This window comes from Dreissena polymorpha, chromosome 8, assembly GCF_020536995.1.
Source record: "Dreissena polymorpha isolate Duluth1 chromosome 8, UMN_Dpol_1.0, whole genome shotgun sequence".
NCBI lineage: Eukaryota > Metazoa > Mollusca > Bivalvia > Myida > Dreissenidae > Dreissena > Dreissena polymorpha.
The window spans coordinates 10,395,585-10,418,371 of NC_068362.1; the positions used below are offsets into that span (position 1 = coordinate 10,395,585).

The window sequence follows — 22,787 nt, forward strand, 5'->3', positions numbered from 1 at the left end:
CAAATGATTTTAAAATCTCACAATGAACGACAAAGTTATGGCCCGGACAAGCTTGTTCCGCCAGCCCGCCAGCCAGCCCGCCCGCCAGCCAGCCAGCCCGCCCGCCCGCATTCGCCAATGTAATAACCAGTTTTTTCCTTCGGAAAACCTGGTTAAATAATCACTGGATTACATAGAAATGACATGTTTAATAGCAATTCATTGATTAGTATTTCCCATGATGTCTTTGATGTACCTTTTTCAACACTATCATGTACATGAAGCAAGATATGAAGATATGATAATGTTAAGTAATTTATTGTTTATATTTTTAATTTCTGATGTTCTTACAATTGTTGTAATATGCATATTGACAAAAACGTCAATGAATTCGTAATGCATTATGATGTAGGTAAGATGAACTATTCATAAGTCTTGACATATTGACAATTAGGCGATCACATAACAGTATCAACATTCTAAGAAAGCGACATGTTCATAGACCTGTATTTTGCATACAGATAAAACAAAACAAGCTTACCCAATGAGTATACGTAACACATACATGTATGTATTCATGTCATCAAACAAGGCCAAACAAAATTTAAATTTCAAAAATATTAGAATGTTTTAAGTTTTTATTTATAAGTTTAAGAAAACGAAACTCAAAAGCAGTGTCTAAACACTATCTCATATAAGACAAATACAGATGTCACAGAAAACAATTGTCATTGAAATATATTGACATTCTATATTGTTTAATCTCTCAACGTATAAAGGTGTTATTTGGTTAAAAGAAACACATTTTTTCTGTGGCCTAAGTGAAATGTATGGCAGAGTTATTTAGTCTTGGTCCATATCCTCGGGCTCATCCTTGTCTTTAGCTTTCTTGTTGGCTTGCATCGCTTTGACAAATGCCTCTATGTCTAAAAAAGACAAATATCGAGATTTATCCTTTCAATACTTTTAACATGCTAATTCAATTTTTATAAAAAAATGAATAAAAATATATGAACTTCTTCCCAGCTATTTGTGATCGATGCTTTGCAATTAATAAGTACTAATTTGTTCTAATTTTATTTATTTCTGTTAATTCTTATATTTTGGTTGGAATCCTATGTAAACATTTCTGCAAACTTTAATTTCAATATGTGTAAAGTATTTGGGTCTGGGCCATAAAATATGCATCAGGTTATGAAACCTACTCTAATTCTCTGCCATACCTCCTTGCGCAGCTGCATAAGCCACGTCTTCCCCGAGACCGAACTGTGACATGAGGGGACCGAGCTGGCCTGACTGCAGGGCTGAACTGAAGGAAGAAAGGGCCTAATTGAACTGGGGGCTGGTGATCGTGGCCCTTAACTCCTCCTCGGACTTCGGTAGGGCCCCACCCTCCGGCAGGAAAGGTATCAGGCGTTGCTGGACCTCTGGGTTGGCCAGTATCGGGACCATGGACTCGGGGTCAAGGGCCTTTGACAGGACAGGTCCACTGTGGATGGGTTGATAAACAATAAACAGATTTTTACATAATTTTTAATCATTCATTTAAACAAGTGTTTGTAGAATTTATTTTCTTGATTTTCTTCCATAAAACTTAGTTACTTCGCACTTGAATTATGATGCTGTTAAATATTACAATTGTTTAGATGTAGTGTTTTTTTTCTACTTCATGTAAATTCTGCAACAAGAAATGTCAGACAAAGGCAGCAATACATGTAATTCATGTGCAGTCATTTAGTATTTACATATAAACATGCCCTTGTTTGTAATATTATATATCGTCATATTTTATACATAATTATATAATGTTACACAATGTAAGTTGAAATGGAAACTCTTTCAGTTTTCTGCTGCATTTGATCTTGTTTTGTTCTTACCATCTTTGTCTGCAGGAACTGAAATACAAGAAAAGTAGAGTGTTAAATTGTGCTTGATGTTATAAAACACACACACAAACATATAGAAAAAGCATGTTATCCTGACAACACAAGTATATTAGTCGTGCTCTGGGAAAGATGACTTAATGCATGTTCGTAAAGTGTTGTCCCAGATTAGGCTGTGCGTAAAGTGTTGTCCCAGATTAGGCTGTGCGTAAAGTGTTGTCCCAGATTAGGCTGTGCGTAAAGTGTTGTACCAGATAAGCCTGTGCGTAAAGTGTTGTCCCAGATTAGGCTGTGCGAAAAGTGTTGTACCAGATTAGGCTGTGCGTAAAGTGTTGTCCCAGAGTAGGCTGTGCGTAAAGTGTTGTACCAGATTAGGATGTGCGTAAAGTGTTGTACCAGATTAGGCTGTGCGTAAAGTGTTGTCCCAGATAAGGCTGTGCGTAAAGTGTTGTACCAGATTAGGATGTGCGTAAAGTGTTGTACCAGATTAGGCTGTGCGTAGTGTTGTACCAGATTAGGCTGTGCGTAAAGTGTTGTACCAGATTAGGCTGTGCAGTTTGCATGTGCGTAAAGTGTTGTACCAGATTAGGCTGTGCAGTTTGCATATGCGTAAAGTGTTGTACCAGATTAGGCTGTGCAGTCTGCATGTGCATGAAGTGTTGTACCAGATTATGCTGTGCAGTCTGCATGTGCGTAAAGTATTGTACCAGATTAGGCTGTGCAGTCTGCATTTGCGTAAAGTGTTGTACCGGATTAGGTTGTGCAGTCTGCACAGGATTTCAATGAGGACATTTTCTGCCTAGACTGGACTTTCATTTAGAATGGACTTCCTTGGAACAAAATATATTCGGAAACTATCATCCCTGCTTTGACTGTGTTGTCTGCACAAGCTAGTCTGGAACGACACTTTTGTACATGCATTAAACCTAATTTTCCCCCAGCGTGAATCAAATATATTAATATTATGTAGAATTATAATTAATATTATGCAGAAATATAGATAACATAACTGAAAATAAAAATCTTAAGCCTGGTTTTCCTACAGGGCGGCTCATTTATTGATATCAGTTTAAAATGCTAGCACTGCATCCGCACTGTTCATGTAAGACAGGCGACGCTTTATGTGAATGCATAAGCCCGGGTTTTCCACAGTGCTGCTCATTTATTGAAAGCAAACATGTCAAAAACAAGCCCTGCATAATCATCGTTTCAGTTAGACAGACGACACTTTATGCACATGCATATGGCCCTGTTTTCCTACAGCGCAGCTAATTTTAGAAAATATCAGTTTTATTTGGTATAAATGCATTAAGACCTGTTTTCCTACAGCGCGCCTCATTTATAGATAATATCAGGAATAAGAAACCGTCGGAGTTGGGTGATGCTCCCCAAAGTTTTTTTTGTCACAATATTGCACTATATATTCAGATAAAACAAAAAGTCTTGGGGGGCATAACTTAGGACAAAATAATACAATGGATGGTTTAGCAAACTTAAAAATTTCAAAGGTTCATAACTCTCTAAATAAATCATATAACCAGAACCCACTAATAACATGCGCATCTCCTCAAGGTAGTTACGCTTCCCATAAAGCTTCATTGAAGTCCAGTCAGTAGTTGGGGAGAAATAGCCCGGACAAGAATTGCACTATATGTACAGTTTATAGAAAATTTCAAAGGGCTATAACTCGGTGAAAAATCATCCGACCATAACCGGCTGATAATATGCACATCTCCTGTAGGTAGTGAAGCTTCCCATAAAGTTTCATTGAATTCCCGTGATAACTTGCTGAGAAATAGCTCGGACAAGAATTGCACTATACATGTATGTACAATGGAAACTTCAAAGGTCCATAACTCTGTGAAAAATCATCCGACCATAACCGGCTGATAATATGCACATCTCCTGTTGGTAGTGAAGCTCCCCATAAAGTTTCATTGAATTATCGTAATAAGTTGCTGAGAAATAGCTCGGACAAGAATTTCACTATATGTACAATGGAAAATTCCAAAGGGCCATAACTCTGTGAAAAATCATCCAACCAAAACCAACTGATAATATGCACATCTCCTCTTGGTAGTAAAGCTTCCCATAAAGTTTCATTGAATTCCGGAAACTAGTTGCTGAGAAATAGCCCGGACAAGAATTGCACTATATGTACAGTTAAAGTAAAATTTCAAAGGGCCATAACTCTGTGAAAAATCATTTGACCAGAACTGGCTGATAATATGCACATCTCCTCTTAGTAGCGAAGCTTCCCATAAAGTTTCATTGAATTCCGGTAATTAGTTGCTGAGAAATAGCCCGGACAAGAATTGCACTATATGTACAGTTAATGGAAAATTTCAAAGGGCCATAACTCTATGATAAATCATCCGACCAGAACTGGCTGATAATATGCACATCTCCTCTTGATAGTAAAGCTTTCCATAAAGTTTCATTGAATTCCAGTCATTAGTTGCTGAGAAATAGCCCGGACAAGAATTGCACAATATATACAGTTAATGGAAAATTTCAAAGGGCCATAACTCTGTGAAAAATCATCCGACCAGAAACCGCTGATAATATGCACATCTCCTCTTGGTAGTAAAGCTTCCCATCAAGTTTAATTGAATTCCGGTAATTAGTTGCTGGGAAATAGCCCAGACAAGATTTGTGCACGGACAGACACACGGACACACAGACGGACAGACGAAGTGGCGACTATATGCTCCCCCCAATTTTTTTTGGGGGGGAGCATAATAAATGATAGGGCTGCATATTCAAGATTCATGTTTTACAGACAACACTTGACACAAATGCATTTAACCCCATTTTCCTGAAGCACTTCTCATGTATTGATACCATCTGTTAAAAGCGAACGCTGCATACTCACCATTCATGTTAGACAGGATGTTCTGCAGGTCACTGAGCTGTATGGCAGGCTTGCCTCCTGCGGCCGAAGCCCTGGTCCCACGTCCCGCAGGTGTGGTGGTTGTTGTTCCACCTGCGGTTCCCGCCGAGGGCGTGGTAGTCCCGTGGGAGGGCAGGGCCACTGCAGTGACTGGTCTGGGCTGGGTGGGAGTCTCAGACGCCGCGCTGCGGGTTCCCGGGGAGGACTGCACACGCAGGGGTCTGAAGAGAAAAACTGATTGCTAGAATAAAGACTTGGATATTCATCAGCCGAGATTCAGTGATATTTGTTAGTTTTGTGTCTTATATAACACATTTCATTCCAAAGAGCAAGTTAAAATGCCAAATGAGCTGTAGTTTTAGTAAATGAAATACAACCAAATTTCGCCCCCTTGATGCAAATAGGTACCATGTGACATTAAAATTAGAAGGCATATGGTACCTTTTTGCACCAATATGGCGCAATAACGTATTCCAAATAAGAAATGACAAAATCCAAAATACATAGGAATTGTGACTGAAATTCTTAAGTTTAAATAAATTACTCATAGCGTAATAATATAACCTTTGTTAAACTATGTCAGAATAAAACCTTGATTACAACACTTGTTCATGTACAGGTCACCAAATGGTCTGTTAATTTTTTATTCTCAAGCTCATGCTTCAGACGTTTTTGACTGAGCACTGAAAAAACAAGGTTCAGACGCGGTTAACTGAGCTCTAAAACACCTTATGGTTTAGACGCGTTTGACTAAGCACTGACACAACTCATGGTTCAGACGTGGTTTACTGAGCACTGACACAACTCATGGTTCAGACGTGGTTTACTGAGCACTGACACAACTCATGGTTCAGACGTGATTTACTGAGCACTGACACAACTCATGGTTCAGACGCGTTTGACTGAGCACTGAAACAACTCATGGTTCAGACGCGTTTGACTGAGCACTGAAGCAACTCACAAATCAGACATGGTTGACTGAGCACTGAAACAACTCACGGTTCAGACGCGGTTGACTGAGCACTGCCGGGACGTCCCATGAGCGCGGACAGTCCCCCGCCAGGCCCTCCCATCCCCCGAGTAGCTGCATTAGCTGCTGCTGACTCATGCCTCCCAGGATACTCTGAATGTCGGAGTCACCAGCTGAAACAGGATCATGGAGCTAGTCCAGGGATTTTACACCAAATAAATATAACTAAGCAAACCCTATGTAAATCGTAAACTCTATGCAAGCGAGGTTGAAAATTTAAAGGTGAATTATTTGGGAATCTTTTTCTCATTTATAACATAACAAGAGGCCCATGAGGGCCTGAATCGCTCTACTGCTTTTAACACTGTCACTGTGACCTTGACCTTTGACCTAGCAACCTGAAAATCAATAAGGGTCAACAGTCATAATCAATGTACTTATAAAGTTTCATGATCCTAGGCCTAAGCATTCTTGAGTTAACATCTGGAAACCATTTTACTATTTTGAGTCACTGTGACCTTGACCTTTGACCCAGTGACAAGAAAATCAATAGGATTGGAGTCCTCATGAATATTACGACTGTGAACAAGTTTGAAAAGAATCGGATGAAAACTGTGGACTTTATCAGATAAACAAGAAAAAGTAATAATTTTACTATTTCGAGTCACTGTGACCTTGACCTTTGACCTAGTAACCTGAAAATCTGTAGGGGTCATCAGCCAGTCATGATCAATGTACCTATGAAGTTTCATGATCCTAGGCCCAAGCATTCTTGAGTTAACATCTGGAAACCATTTTACTATTTCGAGTCACTGTGACCTTGACCTTTAACCAAGTGACCTGAAAATCAATAGGGTTTGAATCCTCATTAATATAAAGAAACTGAACAAGTTTGAAAAGAATCGGATGAAAACTGTGGACTTAATTGGATAAACTAATTTTTACTATTTCGAGTCACTATGACCTTGACCTTTGACCCAGTGACCTGAAAATCAATAGGGTTCGAGTCCTCATTTATATGAAAACACTGAGAAAGTTTAAAAAAAATCGGATGAAAACTGTGGACTTTATCGGATAAACAAGTTTTTACTGTTTCGAGTCACTGTGACCTTGACCTTTGACCCAGTGATCTGAAAATCAATAGGGTTCGAGTCCTCTTTTATATAAAGACACTGAGTAAGTTTGAAAAAAATCGGATGAAAACTGTGGACTTAATTGGATAAACTTTTACTATTTCGAGTCACTGTGACCTTGACCTTTAACCCAGTGACCTGAAAATCAATAGGGTTCGAGTCCTCATTAATATAAAGACACTGAGTAAGTTTGAAAAGAATCGGATGAAAACTGTGGACATTATCTGATAAACAAGACCACGTCTAACACACACACACACACACACACACACACACACACACACACACATACACACACACACACACACACACACACACACACACACACACACAGACACCATGCCATCCCATAAGCTCTTCTGCCTTTGGCAGTAGAGCTAAAAACGATAGTAAAAATATTTAATAACCCCTTAGAAATAAATAGACATTTGCCGACAATTGTGACAGGTTTTTTTTAGATACACAGTCATCTAGCATGATGACAGCATTAATAAGAACCTGTTATTGAAGATGACTTCAGCAAAAAATATTCTATTATAGTTGAACTGAACTTTACTAAATGACCATACACCCCCTACCTAGATTGGCCAGGTCTGAAGGCAGAGATCCCTCCCCTCCCCTGTTGGAGCCTGGTGTGGGCGGGTTGTTGAGGTATTCATTCACTTTCTTGCTGTACTCCTCATCTTTGTCAGATTTCGGCTCCTGAAAATAAAGAGTAATTGTTGTTTTCCTTGGAATTGGGACAGTAAGAACATTGACTTGATAATAAATATCTAGAGAAACAAGAGATGTGTTTGTCAAAAACACAATGCCCTCTATTGCGCCGCTTAAAATTTAAATACATCATTTGGCATGTTTAGAAATTATCTCCCTTTTAAAGCTTATTACTTCTCTTGGATTGTATTTTTTTACTTTTGACCTTGAAGGATGACCTTGACCTTTACCACTCAAAATGTGCAGCTTAATGAGATACTCATGCATGCCAAATATCAAGTTGCTATCTTCAATATTGCAAAAGTTATGACCAATGTTAAAGTTTTCGGACGTACGGACAGACTGGCGGACAGTTCAACTGCTATATGCCACCCTACAGGGGGCATAAAAACATGTAAAACAAACATAACATTTCACCCTATTATAGTTCAGTCGATGTTCGTGGTTTCTTTAATACTGCTGATATTCCTTATCCTAATACACACTACTATTTGATAAAAAAACATTAATGTAGAATTAATTTACAGTGATTTTTTTGCTAAAAATTACCGCCGATTTTCGGCTACTTTCCAATCGCAAAAATCACCATTTTTTCCCAACAAGCTGACCAAAACTTCCAAAAAAAAAGCCCAATTCCCAAAAATTATTTTTTAAAGAAATAAGCCTCTTATGACATGATTTCTCTCCTCTAGATCTCAACTTTTTATTTAAACATCCTACAAAATATATAACTTTAATTTAGTCCTTTTTGTCGATTAATAATTCCCAAATTTGCCACTTTTATCAATTAGAACAATTCCAATTTAACCAGGGCCCGTATTCACCCACCACCTAAGTATTAAGGCTAAAAATTCCTTAATTATCTAAGAATTTACCTAAGGCAAAAATTTCCTTAACTTTCTTACTAAGTAAGTCCCTTAGGTAGAACCTAAGGTAAGATTTGTCCTTAAATACTTAGGAAAAATAAATGCGTTTTTGTTTAAAAATAATTCTATAACTGGAATCGTCAAGCCAAAAATATTACTATATTTAGAACATGACGTTGAAAAGTGCTCGCAAAATGGCGGAATGTTATTAGCGCACAAATGTGTTGATAAGAAAAATCTTAATATTACGTGTAGATGATGAATAAATAATATAAAAAGTGCATAATGTAAGAGGTTTACGCTTCCGGCATCTGTCGAAACAGCTGTCACAAAATATCTGTATCGATTTTATGCTGTTGTCGTCAATCTCTTAATCAACAACAAACATGTACACAAATTTGGAAAAAAACACGGTAGTTGGAAAAAAATGGCGAAACAACGAGCGCCCAACTTTACATTACAAGAAAACACCCTCCTCGCTCATTTGATGGGTGAAGAGTACATGAACTTCGGTATGTCCAGGCATAAACTGGACAGACATAGGTTTACCAGCCGTAAGTGTTATTATAATTTTTTATCGTACCGGTATATTAATTACTTTCGATAAGTTTATTCCTTAACATCCAAACACTTTAATTGCAGATATTTTTTATGACTGCCTTTTAAAGTATGAACATAATTAAGTATTTTATGGCAGCGATTATTCCCCTGCTTTATAATGTACCCGTAAAAGGTACTTTCCCAAATGAAGAAAAACTACAATTGCTGTCTGAAAATTTCCCAAAAGGAAGGCAAATGCCATCAATTTTGTTCCATAAAAGAGCATTATCTGCAAGTTAACAAATAAAATTATTACTTTGCTTTTGATACCATTGAGCAACTAGAAATGGCGCGGCAGAGGCCGACGCGTATCCCCACGCCGAATGTTTGAAACTTTGACCTAGGTGTGCCCCAGGGTTGGTAATGGGGCCATGCATAGCTGAGATTAACCGTATTGTCATAAGAGAAGTTCATCATCAATTAGAAGTGAATTGGTGTAGAAATGAAGAAGTTATAGTAAAAGGCAATTTTGGGTGGGTGTGACATATGTTGGCAGGGCGCCCCAGGGTTGGTAATTGTGCCATGCATAGTTGAGATTGACCGTATTGTCATAAGAGAAGTTCAGTATCAATTTGAAGTGAATCGGTGTAGAAATGAAGAAATTATAGTAAAAGGCAATTTTGGGCGGGTGTGGTCTATGTGGGCGGGGCCCCAGGGTTGGTAATGGGGCCATGCATAGTTGAGATTGGCCGTATTGTCATAAGAGAGGTTCAGTATCAATTTGAAGTGAATCGGTGTAGAAATGAAGAAATTATAGTAAAAGGCAATTTTGGGTGGGTGTGGTCTATGTGGGCGGGGCATCCCAGGGTTGGCAATGGGGCCATGCATAGTTGAGATTGACTGTATTGTCATAAGAGAAGTTCAATATCAATTTGAAGTGAATCAGTGTAGAAATGAAGAAATTATAGTAAAGGCAATTTTGGGTGTGGTCTATGTGGGCGGGGCCCCAGGGTTGGTTATGGGGCCATGCATAGTTGAGATTGACCCTAATGTCATAAGAGAAGTTCAGTATCAATTTGAAGTGAATCCGTGTAGAAATGAAAAAAATATAGTAAATGGAATTTTTTGGTGGGTGTGGCCTATGTGGGCGGGCGCCCCAGGGTTGGGATTGGGGCCATGCATAGTTGAGATTGACCCTAATGTCATAACAAAAGTTCAGTATCAATTTGAAGTGAATCCGTGTAGAAATGAAAAAAATATAGTAAATGGAAATTTTTGGTGGGAGTGGCCTATGTGGGCGGGGCGCCCCAGGGTTGGGAATGGGGCCATGCATGGTTGAGATTGACCGTATTGTCATAAGAGAGGTCCAGTATCAATTTGAAGTGAATCGGTGGAAATAAAGAAGTAAATGTAAAATAACCTACAAAAATGAGTGATAATTTCTGACGCGGCCCCACCCCAACCGCTATAACTTTTGACCCAGGGGTCAGATCAAAATTCCAAATAGTGCAGGGTCGCACATATGCTCATAGCTACCATGTTTGTAAGTTTCAAGGTTCTAGTGCTTTTTGTGTAGGAGGAGATAGTGGCCAGGACGGACGGACAGACAGACAGACAGACAGACAGACGGACGGACGGCGGAGATAACCACAATATCCCCACCTTTTTTTCAAAAAGCGTGGGGATAATTAAAAAACCCTATCATTCCCAATTGGAAGATTTCATGAAGCGAAATTTCCCAATTTCAGGATTTTTCGCACTAATTTCTCCAAATGGGTAAGGTACTTTTCCTAATTGGGGAAGACAAATGGCTGTATTGACGTTTATGTATTAACTATTAAGCCATTGTTGTTATTCAATTTATGAAAGTTCATTAATATTATCAATGTCTAATTGCATTTGATACAATTGTTTTAATATCATTGAGTGCACAATAACTAACAATTAGAATGTTTGCTTGCAATGCGTTTCACAAAATAAAGTATATTACCCTGTATCTAATTTGATTTTTATACCCCCGGATTGAATGATCGGGGGTATATTGTTTTTTCAAAATGTTTGCCTGTCTATCTGTCATTCTGTCCCACAACTTTAACCTTGGTCATAACTTTTGCGATATTGACAATAGCAACTTGATATTTTGGCATGCATGTATATCTCGAGAAGCTGTACATTTTGAGTAGTGAAAGGTCAATGTAATCACATAATGTCTAAGGTCACATTTATGGCTTTAAGTGGCGCAGTAGGTGGCATTGTGTTTCACAACAACAGCAATTGTTTTTTATTGTGTTGACACAATATGTTGTTATGTATCCCATATTAAAGGCAATACTTAAATTAAATTTAAATAATTTTTTGATTATATTATTGATTAGGATAAGCATCTTATCAAATTGGATATAACACTGGAAAAAAGAATGAAATATATCCTCAAATTAAACATAAAAAACACAGTATAAAGTGAACATTAACCCTTTGCATGCTGGGAAATTTGTCTGCTAAATTTCAAAAGTTAGCATTTTCTTCGATTTTTTTCAAAGAATACTATCAGAATAGCAAACAGTTTGGATCCTGATGAGACGCCACGTTCTGTGGCGTCTCATCTGGATCCAAACTGGTTGCACGGGCCTTCAAAATTCGGTTCCCGCACTGAAAGGGTTAACATGACATTGAAATCAGAGAAAGCCCACTACAAAGTATATATTTTAAGTTCTGTGTTGTCTTTTATTCAGAAATTTCAAGCTCTGTAAAAAAGGAAATGTGGTCAAATGTGGAGACTACATTTAACGCCAATAGTACAGGGCCCCACAGAAAAGGGAGTGACCTCGAGAAAAAATGGGAGAACCTCACATCTACACAAAGAGGCATCTACCAGGATCATCAGCGTATGCTGACATTGACTGGTATGAAACTTTAACTAGGGCTGTTTTCTTTTACCAAGTTTAAAAGGAACAACTTTATTTATTGTTGTGGAAGTTGATGTATTTGTTAAATAATTTATATAAAACAACATTACAAGCATAACATGGAAACTATACAATTTGCAAGGACCATATTAACCCATTTATGCCTAGCGTCTAGAAAAAAGGCATTGGCAAACAGCGTAGACCCAGATGAGACACCGCATGATGTGGCGTCTCATCAGGGTCTGGGCTGTTTGCTTAAATGAATTTATGTAAGAAATATTTTAAATATAGAAATAAATATACTAGACATCCCTAATTTTGGAAATAAATTGATCCAATTTAGAAGGATGGGAGACTCCACTAGGCGTAAACGGGTTAATTTGTCAGAATCATTCAGCAATGTTCAAAGTAATATTATTCAACATAAACTTGTTTAATTATTTGAATATTAACTTCTATAAACATAACTTATTAATGCAGTTTGTCAAAACAATATTTTTTGTAAAATGGCAATAAATAATATTATATAATAGTCATTTCTTTGTGACCATAATTGAAAAAAAAAGCTTACTAGAACTGTTAAATTTTAATTATAATAACAATCAACTTATTTTGCTGTTTATTTTTGTTATTGGATCACACGCTATATTAAACGTTCTCTCCTGATGGTGCACCTGTCAAAGTATCACTTAGTACTGTTTATGTTTTGCTTTTTATTATGTTTTGTTGAGTGCATATTATTGTATAATACTCAAAATATTACAGGCAGTCCTCCGTTTAATTCAAAATGCACAATCATCACTGAGGCTGTGATGAACGTAATTGGAAAAGAGGGAGTTGACATAATGGGTATTGGACCCAGCAGCCTAGACACCTCTATTTTGCAATTGACTGATATGCGGTAATTTGTTTAAAGTAACATTAAAATGCATAAAAAAATTAGAACATTTACTCTTACAATAAGTTCTTTCAGTGACGTATTGACATATTGTAAATGTAGCATACCATAATTGAATTGCTTTGATGTTAGCCTTAAAATAATGCTATAATAATTTTGTGTAAATAAAGTATATAAATGATATTTGCTTAATATAAATACAAGTGTTAATAACAAAATAAGTAATGTTGTCTTGTGTTTGAACAATTTATTTGTTTTGTTTTTAAATTCATTTATTTAAAATAAATAAATCATGACAGCGACTCTTTCAACATATATGCATAACCACAAATGATGTAATTACTTAATAAATGGAACTATTAAGACAACCAATACACTTCAATTTATAAATAAGAGTATCTCTTATCTAAACATGTCAACAGGTAAAGTAATGAACGTGCATGTTAAACACAATATTTTGACAATTCATATACAAGTAACAATTGCATAAATAAACAATTAAAATGTAACAACAAATTTGAATTATTGAAACAAATGATGTTGATTTAAAAAAAAAACATATTGTCAATATGCTTACAGTGATGATGACCAGCAAGATGCTGAAATCAACATGACCATGTGTACTTCAAGGTAATCATTAAAATACACAATTGATGATAGCTTGAACTTATAACACAATTAATCAAGATATGTGTTTGTCAGAAACACAATGCCCCCATGATTTACCATGCATGTGTATCTCATGGAGCTGCTCATTTTGAATGGTGAAAAGTCAATATTCAAATAATTAAACAAGTTTATGTTGAATTATATTACTTTGAACATTGCTGAATGATTTTGACAAATTAATATGGTCCTTGCAAGGATCACCACTCAAAATGCGCAGCTCCATGAGATACACATGCATGATAAATATCAAGCTGCTATGTTCAATATTGCAAAAGTTATCAAATTTTACCCAAGGTTAAAGTTTTGGGACAGAATGACAGACAGACAGGACAAAAACAATATACATTGTATCCCCGATCTATCGATCCGGGGTCATACAAAATGAATTATTGCACCAATGATTTTTGTACATGTTTCAAAGTGAAATTACATTTTGAATAGGTCTATAATTGATATTTAATATTATTTAATTTTAGTGCTGCGATGTCAAAATCAGTTTCCTTTAATCCGAAAAGAAGGTGAGGTATTAATTATGAAAACATTATTATTGCAATTAACTTACATGCAATTTCATAAACAGAAATGTTATATATATATATATATATATATACATGCACATGCATATCATTTGCAAAAAAAACACTGGCCATCAGACGAAGGCATTATTTACATGTTAATATAATACCAACATATCTTGAATATCAAAAATTGTAATGGTAAATACATCTGACTTTAGACATGATGCACTTATTCCAGATATACACCATCGATGGCTGAGAATGGCTATAGAAGCGCAACTATTTCTCCTCCAGACAAACCTTCACCATCATGGTATGTATGTTATGTATTTTAAAATATAATAAATTATTCTATACAAGCATCTAGATAACAGAAACATGTGCATAATATGGATGACTGAACCTAAAGTGTTATCATTTGACTGAACCTTAAGTGTCATCATTATTTACCATTTTTCATTATACAAAAAAGAAGCCATTAAAATATTTACTGTTTTTGAAAATTAAATAAAAATTAAATAATTATACCATGTTTTTAATATCCATTTAGTTGCAGTCATTGCAGTCTACATGAACTTAATGCCTTGAAGAAGAGGAAGCTGGAGCTTCAAATACAATTGTTTGAGGCTCAGTTGGCGCGATTTGATGAGGAATAGATTATTATGTTATTTGTTATTATTTTGTTATGAAGATATAGTTTAGTTATATTAAAGAGTTACATGAAATTCATCTTCATTGTGTATTTCTTGTGATTTTTGGAAAAATTGTATACAGTAACTTTAGTAAGATTAAAATGTTCTAAAAGCTAAAATAGTTGTTTCAATTAAAAATGCAAGTCATTTGAATTAACAGGTCTGAAAACATGACTTAATCAATGTGAATATGAGTTGCGTTCTGAGAAAACTGGGCATAATGCATGTGGGTCAAGTGACGTCCCAGATAAGCCTGTGCAGTCCACACACTCGTTTAAATGAAGTCTCTTCTTAGTAAAAATCCAATTTAGGCGTAAAGTGTAGTCCCTGATTATTCTGTGTGGACTGCAATATCTGGGCTAATCTGGGATGACACTTTACGCACATGCATTATGCCTAGTGTTCTCAGATCACGACACCTATGATCTAAAAAATCGTATTTGCTACTACATTCCTGTAACGAAGGCCATCTTCATTTCCATGGTAATTTTCAGGATGATCTGGTAAGGCATCTATGTCCAAAGGATCCATTGGCAGATTTCGCATGTTGCATATGTTGTGCAATACAGCACATGACAAAATCACCCTGTTAATAAAAATATTAATTAAGTTAGACAAGTTGCATAAAAATGTCATAAAAACCTAAAATATGTATAACATGTAATTATAACATAAATAATACTTGAAACATATGCATTTTTTGTTCATGTTAGTCACATTAATTCAGGTGCTGTTTAGAGTGTCGTTTTTTTCAAGACAGGGGCAAGATATTAATCATTAATGTTACTTAAAATGAAATTACATTAACATTTTAAGTTAGCGGTAGAGTCATACAAGCATATTTATTTCAGAAATACTTTTTTTGAAGCTGTGTTAACATAAAATTTAATCTTCATGTAGAGAACAAAACTATATCTCTCAGTGACTAACATATTCTGTTAAACTATTAAATTTGTCGTAGTGACTGTTCACTGTGTATCAAAGTAAAATGATTACAGGTTCTTATAATGAACTCACTTGCATGACTTTAATGGATGCAATCTAATTTCATTGTGCAGAATCGCCCATCTCCTTTTCAAAATCCCTATGGAGCGCTCAACCACAGATCTCGTACGTTTGTGTGCCCTTTAGTACAAAAGTAATGGTTAAAGTATGATCTTTAATTTTCTCTTTTGTAGCAAAAGCATTATATCACGTTCATGATCAAGTGGGTAATTCACCTGCAATAAAAGCACCAGTCATTAATATGTATTAAGTACTTAGAATTGCACATCATTATTGTATAACTTAATAGTTTTTTTTATGAAATGTATTACATTAACAAGGCTTGTCACCATAGAATTACATATGCCCCCTTTTTCCACATTTTTATAAACCTAAACGCAACGTGTTTTTCCACATTTTTGGAAACCTAAACGCAAAGTGTGACAGAATTTCTTATAGACGGACATTGCAATCACTATATGCCCACCTTTGGGGGCATAAACACATTTAATGGAAGTTAAACACAATATCAAAATACAGTATATACAAATAAACACCCACTTATTCACATTAACCTTATAAGCAAATCGTAGAGACTTGACTGTGTAGCTCATTAATTATTCAAACATTTCAGTGAAAGATTTATATTTAGCATGAGGGGTGCTTTTATATTGGTTATGGTGTTTATTAGGGAATATCTGTACCAATGTTGTAGAATTTACAAATGCAATTTATCTAACCGGTTGTAAATCAGCTGGTGCTCATCAGCTGGATTCATAAATGGAGTGAGGAGCCATCTCTTGCACGGATATCCCGAATCCCCAAGTAGATATTGATGTTGGTCATCGACAACATTCTGCTCCATGATTTGAAATAGGCCACTTTGCCTTAAGATTCTGGCATCATGGACAGCCCCAGGCCACAGCGGTACAATGTCTCTAATCAGACAATTGGCATCAAACATGATCTGTAAAAAAAACATGATATAGAGATACATTCATAGTATTAATAGTCTATACTGGGGGACATATTGTTTTTGCCGTGTCTGTTTGTTTGTTTGCGTCAAACTTTAACATTGGCCATAACTTTTGCAATATTGAAGATAGCAACCTGATATTTGGCATGCATGTGTATCTCATGGAGCTGCACATTTTGAGTGGTGAAAGGTCAAGGTCATCCCTCAAGGTCAAAGATATGGGGGACATAGTGTTTCACAAAAGCATCTTGTTTCCACTGTTTTATTTGTAGTATAGTGAAAACACTATACCATATTGGAAAACTTATGAACAAGAAATAAGAAGTTGTATAAAAATGTCACAATCCATGCATTTCAGTATAATAAAAAATATAAGAAAGAAGACTGTTAAATTGGCCCCAAATTTATTATGTGATTGTTTTAGGAATTTTAAATCAAATATCCATATTTATCATGCAAATAACAAATGGTATCAGTATAAATCATGAAATTAAATGCATACATTGAAAATGTTTTTTCTTGATTTATATAAATGATTAAATCTTCATACATAATAATAATAAACATTGAACACCAATTAACAAACCCGAAGAATATAATATATTATATAGCAATTTTTACAATAATTAAAAATATAATATAAAAAAAGGATTACCTGTGTGTTTATGGAATGGTAACCCATCCGATTCACATAAGCCGGTTCATCAACAACTGGGGCTTGAATCTGGACATGCGTCCCATCGATAACGCCAATTACATTTGGAAACCTTGCAATATTGAAAAAGTCTTCCTTTATTTGTCGGATTTCTCCGGGAGCAGTTGGAACACTGATGAATTGTCGTACAATTTCAGGCTCAGTCAAAGCTTGAGTAACTTTGGATATGACCCTTGAAACTGTAGGCTGCGAAACCTCATGGATATCTCCATCATTAAGTTGAATGCTAGATGTAGCAAAATATCTTAAAGCAATCAAAATCTTTTCAATACTATTTAAACTATTGTTCCTGAAGCTTGTTGGTCCAATAAAAGGAGTCAGTTTGTCATTTAAAAACAAAATCCCTTGCCTATCCAAACGATAGCGTTCAATCAACTCAGAATTTTGAAGACTGTCGAGTAAATCAACTCTATTAATGAAACGTCTTGCCATTCTGAAAAAGAAAGTCAATCATTTAAGCAAATTAATAGAAAAAAGTGTGTACTTACTTAATAATTCCGAGATGATACAGTAACACACATTCGTACATTGCAAAAGGGAAAGGTAAACACAATCTGACATGCGATACAGTATAACCACAATGACAGATATGTAAACACATCCCAGGTTCAAGTTCATATTGCCACTTTAAACTCATATCCCTTCCATTTCTTCAAACATATGATGCATGCACTGAAAATGACGTTAAATGATACAAAAATGCAATTATTATGGTAATCACAAAATTCGCGTAAGTTAACAACAATGTTACTTCCGTTATACTGTTTAAAAGCCGGACTCTGAAAGTAATTGAAATACATATCGGTCTGTGTTTAGAACGGTGATACATTTCAAAGAATACATACCTTTGGGATGGAGTTTGCTCAAAAAAAGGCGAAAACAACGGAAATTCGTCTGCTACGGCGCCATTTTTAAGGTGATTTCTTTGGACTTAAGGGAGGTGTACACGTCCCTTAACTTTGAGGGAAAAAACGGTCAACCTTAGGCGTATTTCTAAGGTTAGGAAGTTTGTGAATATGACTTAAGGCATTTCCTTAAATTTAAGGGAAAAACAGCAAAAACCTAAGGCAAAATGACAACCTTAGGTAATTTTTTTCCCTTAGGTGGTTGGTGAATACGGGCCCAGACCTTTTCCCAAAATGGCTAGAAAAAACCCTGAACATGCACTTCAAAACAATTTTAATTCGGTTACATATAATCATATTAACAATGCTTGATTTTTCCCAATTTCATGGTTTATTGCACAATTTTTCCCAATTTTTTGGTTTATCGCGCTAATTTTCCCAATTCAAATGGCACAGGCTGTAACAAATAAAAGCACAAAAAATCACTGATATATCCCAGGCTATAGATAACAAGCGTACATGTATTTGCGTTATTACCCAATTAAAATAACCAAAAACGTAATAAAATTCAAAATAAAGCGTACAAAAATGCAAATACAAATTTAATAACGTAATTACTGTAAAATACCTTGCGTCGCGAAACACAATTTTACAAACACCTGGCGTATAATTTTTTAGACTGGTTATTTTACATACAAAAATGTAGCAGATAGTTTATATGCCGTCCTATGAAGAAAAGAAGGCATTCTTTCCAGCGGTTATCAATGTTGTGCAGCGATTTTCACGAACTCGGTCTTATTCAACTTAAAAATGAATGAACTTTGATCAGAACTTCAGTAAGTGTTTGTTGTTACAGGGTTTTTTTTGCCCGATTTTATAGCCGAAATTCGGCTATGTTCCCAATCCCAAAAAGTATTATTTTCCCCAAAATGTGGCAAAAAATTCCCAATTTCCAAAAAAAAAAAATTTTTTTTTTTTTTAGAAAGAAGTCTAATGCATATTTTATCTCAATTTCAATTCAATTACATCTAACAAAGTATTAAATGATTTTGTTCTTTCAATTTGAATGTTTATAAAGAGTTATATCAAATTTAGTATTTCCCTAATCAGTGGACTTTTCATGTGGAAAAAAGGCTAATGAATTTATTTTCCCAATTTCATGAAAATGCTGATAAAATTCCCAATTCCAAAGCCATGGGCTATCTTCCCAAAAAGTGGAAAAAAAACCTGTGTTATGTACAGGTAACTTTTTGAATTCCATTTGTATTAACAATATAGTAACCTTAGAACATTTTTATTATGTTATAAATGTCATTCCCTAAATTACCCAATTTAGTTAAATAACCGGGGAAGAAAAACCCAATTAAAGGGGCCTTTTCACGTTTTGGTAAATTGACACAATTGAAAAAAGTTGTTTCAGATGTTGAATTTGATGTCAAAAACAGGGGTTGAATTACCCAGTATACCCCAAAAGTTATCTATAGCCCTGTATATATTTTTTTTCCATAGTTTTAAGTCTCAATCATTATTTAATATACAATATAAATATAAAAGTACCTCTTCTAATATACCAAATTATCTAAAAATATTAAAAATGAAAATGATCTTGCCTGCATCCAGAAAAGAACTTCCTAGTCGATGACTTAAACTTCAGATCAAACACCCGGCCAGTTGTACACTGCTTCACGTGCTTGAACTCGATATCATCCGGGAAAATGATAAGATCCTAAAATAAACGCATAGTTTTATGTCATTTTTAATTAACCCTTTACCACTTAGAAACGTATTTTTACGCATTTGTAGTTCCTAAGAAAATCAAATTTAATGAAAGAACTTTCTTACTAGATTCAAGTTTGAAATGATTTGTTTACAACTCAAACATACTGATCAGCAGCAAACAGCATAAAAGCTGAACCGCCTCACTGCAAGTTACTCCGCAGGCTGTTCTTGTTTTATGCTGTTTGCACACAGGCATTTTTACTTCACTTAAGTTCTGATTGGGAAAGGGCTAAACAAGTCCTTTTACTGAATCAGTTGTTATTAGAAAAGCATATGCCTTTATGATTATCATGTGTAATTTTTGGCCAAACTTTTACACATGTCCATCATGGAGCCTTGAAAAAAGAAAAACAACGGTGGACTTATTGCGAGACATTTGAGTTTGACTTAAGGTCTTTGTTGCACAACTCCAAATAGTGAAGACACGAAAACGTGGAACCAGACATGGAACCAGACAGAGTGTTTATTGCAACATCAGTCCATCCGGTTTTGAATAAGCTTCATGAGATACACATGCATGCCAAATATCAAGTTGCTATCTTCAATATTCAAAAAGTTATGACCAAACTTTAAGTGCGTTAAAGTTTAACGCCGTTTAAAGTTTTGGGACACAAACACACAATGACAGACAGACAGGCCGAAAACAATATGCCCCCGATCTTTCGATCCGGGGGCATAAAAACTTATACATTTTCGTGAACCATTATCTTGTTGGAAACTTGGATGAATAGCATTATTCTGGGAACAACCTGATTCATGTTGTTGATGATAAGTGTTGTCGTTATTAAACTTATTGAACTTGTGTTCAGCTATCTAGTCTGTATCTAGTTACACTATGCAACAAACACCATATCAAGTATCAGGGCTCAACATTAACGGTTGTCCGATAGTCCCTGGCAAGTGAAAGTTGGGTTCGGGCAAGTTATTTTATAATCTAGTTGTCCGCACGGGCAAGTGCAAAAAAGAACAAAGAAAAACTTGTGTTTCTCTGGTTAAATAGTACAAATAATCACGAACAAATTGCCTGCATGAATTTACCTCGACGATTGTTTTATCAGTCCAAACTAACTACGCATGGTGCGCATGCATTTCCAAACTTATTTTTAGAAACGCCGTAAATGGCGTGGGATTCCAAACATCGGCTTTCAAATGCTTTTGTGTTTATCTTTTTCATTACTATTCAGTTACAAATAACATTGTTGGTGTTTTCAGTCACGAAGACAGCTACTAAAATTATAAAACTATATAAAAACAACAACAAATAGCTACGGTATATATATTTCCTATTTTTCGACATTCATTTTCAACAATCTTTTGCTTTACGTCAATTGACATTTTTGTTACAATTCTCGTGTTGTTTACAGTACTGTTAGCAGACGAGAAATGTCTAGTTTATTAAGCTTCGGCTTTACACATAACTGTAAGTCTGCAAAAATCCAATGAAAAATTAACAGAAAAATCATCCGAAAGTGCAACAAGTAGAAATTGCAGTGAAAACACAACTTTTTACCAAAATGGAAAAGTGAGTTTGAATGACTGAGATATAAGGAATCGTTAGAAGCAATGACGAAGACGTGGAAGAGAATGACTAATTATTTCATTAATAATCAAACATTGGCACAAATATACATTTAGACTTTAATTGCTGTAATCATTTTGTTTAATGTGCAAACATAAAAAAGGTTTTGTGGTGTATCATTTTGATTTTTATTTAAAAAATGAGGTTTACAGTTAATGTGATATTTTATGTTTGGGCAAGTGGATTTACGTTAAGGGCAAGTAGATTTTCTAAGTACTTGCCCGGAAGGGCAAGTTGGTTTTTAGGTTAATGTTGAGCCCCGAGTATGTTGTTTTATTTTGAGCATAAGGAATATATTTATGAACTGTTTGTGTTTATTTATGCCAGAAAATAGTAAATGATGTTCATTTTACCTATTTTTTTCCATTTAAACATATTTTATGGTGCTGTCTGGATTCAAGGCAGCAGAGATTAGTAAAATGTCATTAACAGTTGCAACTTTCAGCGACCCAGAGGGTCAATATCTGGAAGTTGGTATATTGCACATAGTCAACTCGAGTGCACGCAAAAAGTCGAAGTAAGTTTTAAATATTACAACTATATAAATATTAATACAGTGTAACCGCATGACAAATCAAAATTCTCACATCCTCGACACTTCCGGTCGTTCTGTCCTTCCAGCAAAAATGCATCAGTGAGTCGTCCGACTGATGTACATATACCAAACCCTTCCTTTTGTCTGGATGGACCATTTGCCCCTTCATATGCATTTTTCCGGCTCGAAATTCTACTAAATTCTTGCTCTGTGAGCGTCCGCTCGTGTTGCCAAATAGTGCTCCCGACATTTTGAAAGTGTTGATGACAAATTAACCCGAAAGAAAAATAACGACAAGAAAGTAGATATCGCTTGTGTACAAGATGTTACGTTGAAGAAACGAAGTTGTGTTTCTTTTCAACGGACAGTGCTCATGAACTTAATATTAGCAGTGCAAATCTCACACTTTTGCCGAAATTGCAATCTTTAAACAATGTATAGATGTTGAGTTCACATTGTTGTTTCTAAGTAAAGCTCGATTGGTTCAAACAAATTGTATAGGCCCCTGGGTACTTAAATTATACTCAAATTACTCAATTCCCTGGTAAGGAAACGTGCCGCAGATCGTTGGACTCGCTTTACTTTGTCAGGATGCAGAATCAACGGGGTTTTCAGGGATTTACACATAGGCCGAACAGATCTCGAATGTTAACAAACCGTTAAGAACTTTAATTTTGCAAATATTTCAAGTCATTGAAATACGTTTGCAAAAA

General features: G+C 35.5%; 1 pseudogene; it reads right to left on the reverse strand.

Moving 5' to 3' along the window:
- Window positions 1-281: 281 nt before the first annotated feature.
- Window positions 282-22,335, reverse strand: LOC127841602 (proteasomal ubiquitin receptor ADRM1-like; annotated as a pseudogene).
- Window positions 22,336-22,787: the final 452 nt, after the last annotated feature.